This window comes from Odontomachus brunneus, unplaced genomic scaffold (assembly GCF_010583005.1).
Source record: "Odontomachus brunneus isolate Ranch 3 - 2012 unplaced genomic scaffold, Obru_v1 Obru_scaffold_083, whole genome shotgun sequence".
Taxonomy (NCBI): Eukaryota; Metazoa; Arthropoda; class Insecta; order Hymenoptera; family Formicidae; genus Odontomachus; species Odontomachus brunneus.
Genome location: NW_022639533.1, coordinates 354,107 through 357,387, shown reverse-complemented (window position 1 = coordinate 357,387; position 3,281 = coordinate 354,107). Strand labels below are relative to the sequence as shown.

General features: G+C 49.9%; 1 protein-coding gene across 7 annotated transcripts in view; it reads left to right on the top strand.

The window, feature by feature from the left end:
- Positions 1 to 209: 209 nt before the first annotated feature.
- Positions 210 to 3,281, top strand: part of LOC116847852 — a 31,515-nt gene continuing 28,443 nt past the window's right edge. For 4 of the 7 annotated variants that reach the window (XM_032823314.1, XM_032823312.1, XM_032823313.1 and 1 more), the window contains exon 1: positions 210 to 1,278. The gene's annotated coding sequence lies outside the window, so the exon portion shown is untranslated. Of the gene's footprint in view, positions 1,279 to 1,523; positions 2,435 to 2,470; positions 3,128 to 3,281 lie in introns of those variants that run through there. The other 3 variants (XM_032823303.1, XM_032823308.1, XM_032823307.1) reach the window with 3 other exon arrangements.

Sequence of the window (3,281 nt, the reverse complement as noted above, 5' to 3'; positions counted from 1 at the left end):
AATTAAACACTTGCGTCACTACTATAAGAAACTTTAGTTCAAAGAAGTCATTCCAAACTAGGAAAGAGATAGAGAAAGAGAGAGAGAAAGAGGGAAGGGGAGAAGAGAGAGAAGCATGAAGTCGAGGATCGATCGGACGTCGCAGTAAATGACAAAACCGCAAAATTTCCGGTAGGGCGAGTGGCATGTCAGGCGAATAGACAATGATAAACCACTTAGCCGCGCGAGTCACTGGCGGTGAGGAACGGCCGTTTCGTCACGGCGCCATGTATACCAGCGGCCATTGTGTAAAGCATTGCGCGCCCTTTGTCTGTTCTCTCGCGCTCCGACGCAATTAGCTCGCGATTAGCCGCATTTCGTGGGCGGCGACGCAAAAAATCGGGAAAGCGAAAGGACATCTCAGAGAGCATGATCGGCCCGAGGATCACGAAGAGGTCTTGACTATTTTGCGGGACAGAGAAACAAAGAGAGAAAGAAAAGGAGTCGGACTGTTCTTGTGCGCGTTCGTTTTTCGAGTTGTCCTGCCACCACACGTAGATACGTAATACGCGATAATGATGAATCGGCCATGACACGTCGCAGTGGTCTATGCGAAGTCGCAGTTACGGATCCTCGTTGCTACGCTTGCCCTTCCTCCTCCGTCGACAGTCATTGTCGTTGTCGTCGTCGCGCCGAAGGACGGAAAGAGAGAGAGGACTTTTGCGCGGGATTCAGCGACCCTTCGCAATTTACATACCATTTGGTCATTTCTGCGGTACGCTGTCGGTGACGTGATCCCCGGGGATCGTTCTCGCGCATCTCAAGGGATCAATCACGCGCGCATTCCTAAGATCGAAACCGATCAAACAGCTGCGGTTTCGGGCGCGATGGGACCTCGATAAATGGATTTAGTTTAGTGGCGTGCCGAGAGGACAATACACGCGTATAGTGCGAGTTGGCGAAGGTACGTCTCCAGTTGGCCACACTCGCTTGTGTTTGGCTATGTTCGCGAGCCAAGTAGCCATCTATTGCCCCGCGTTTTGCTACATTTCGTCGAATGTACATACACACACACGCACACACGTGGATGTACAATGTGGAACAGTATAATCATAGTGGATCGATCAATCTAGGGGCGAGAATTAGTTCCCCGATACACCACGTCTTCGCAAGGAGTGCGAGTATCCCGTATGGCTGAAGGAGGCATCGACCAAGTACGTGATGGTGTACGCACCGAGCAACCGAGCCGCCGTCTAGCCAGGATAGGAGGTTACCGCGGGGTCTATCGCACCTGACAAGGTATCGTCGTTGTGCGGTCCGGACGATATAGACCGGCGCACGTCTCTCTAGATGTATTTCCCTACACGACGATTATGTATACGTAAAATGTGACGTCGGCCTCGGACCTTACCGTTGCTAATTCGCGAACTGCTATGAGAATTGTAATACTAATGTTAATGAGAGATTGTATTGTTTGCCCTTTCACTCTCTCTCTCTCTCTCTCTCTCTCTCTCTCTCTCTCTCTCTCTCTCTCTCCTCTATCTCTCTCTGGTTGAGACCTGATTTCTTACCGGGTGGAAATAATCGGTAGAAAATAGGCTCAAGCAGGAGAAGGCTCAAGCAGAGAAAGACAATTGCTGAAGGGAAAGATTGACGCGAGATTGAATGCGGGAAAGTCAGTGGGCTGATACGTTGTTATTAATAACACGATTACTTCAACACGGTGGTGTGGTCTGGTGCGCGTCTATGTAGTGGTATGCAGCTGACTGTGCGATCGCATGCGGCCATCACATATGAGCGACGGTAACTCCCGAGGTCTGGCAAGCGAACGAGGCGAAAAAAAGAGGGGGAGACAGAGGTATATAGAGAGGGGTCCAGGTAGAATGTGAATGGAACCTTGTCAAAACGTAGGTGCGCAGGAAGTCGTCACATAAAACGTAACTGACGCACCGAATCAATAGAAATTTGCGTCGCACATCGTACTGTCGTCGTGCTGCCGTCGTGGGGTTTACGCTGTGTTCTCACCCTAGGGATAATAACAGCTGGGGAATTTTTATGCATAAGCTATCTATCGAGAGTAAGATACATGTTTAGTATATACAGCAACGACGGCGTGTGTTGTCGTTGTGTGTCGCTCGCGTGGACGAGAAGTAGCGCCGGCAGACCGATTCTCCGGGCGAGGAAACGCGCGCATGACATCGTTGAACCCGGGTGAAATGTATTTGTACGAGAATCCGCATTACAGAGATTGCACATGACACGCGCGTCGATTCCGATTTAACATGACGAGCCTCTATACTGGAATAATTGACAAGTAGAGAGACGAGATCTAAAGAACATCTGAGTAGAAAAAGAGGGAAAGAGAAAGCAAGCAAGCAAGCCAAATGCTCCAGCAGGGTCTCTTAACAACATTACGTAGGGAGAAACGGCTCATAAGATGAATCGCAACGGCGAGGTAACTGATGCTAGATTAGTGACTCACTGTCTCTCCTATACGGTTTTACCCTACGAAGTGTATGTGGCGGGAAAGGAGCATTGACCGTGGTCGATTGTAAGCGCCAGCGTTTCTCCGTGTAAACGGCAACGCGATGTTCTCTGTCGTTGCTTTCCGTCGACGTGTCAATATACGACGAGCATCTTGACGTTGCCTTCGAACGTGTTCTCATTGCCTGCAACTACATCATCGTCGTCGTTGTTGTCATCATCATCATCATCGTCATTGTTGTACCGCTCGCCGTTTCGATGCTCTAGTTCGCCGCACAGTATTGCGCGGCTATAGAGAGCGCTGCGAGAGAACTTCGAAAAAAGGAAATGCGTCGAGGAGGAGGAGGAGGAAGAGGAGGAGGAAGAGGAGGAGGTTGAGATCAGTGCCGCGCGACGTTACTGCGACATTGTGTGCGTGTGGTGTATAATTTGTATATCGGCTCACTAGAAAGCGAGCCGCGCCGACGACGTGCCCATCGTCGTACAGCGCGTTTTCTCGATCGCTTGGGATGGTAAAGATAAAAAGAGCCGAGATTCTCTATCGAAATGCAGGATTGAAAGAGAGAGTGAGGGAGAGAGGGGGAGAGAGATAGAAAGGAGAACACGGGAAGAGACACAATCGATGCATCGTTCGCCGACTCCACCGAATGTAATGATTTGTCAGGTGCGCACAGCTGAGTGAGATCGCTTCGCTACAAGGTGGTTTTTTTAGTAGAACCGATTGTGGCAATAACATCGAATCTAGTTAGCGTTCTTTTGCGCGTTTAGTTGCGAATTCTCTCTCTCTCTCTCTCTCTCTCTCTCTCTCTCTCTCTCTC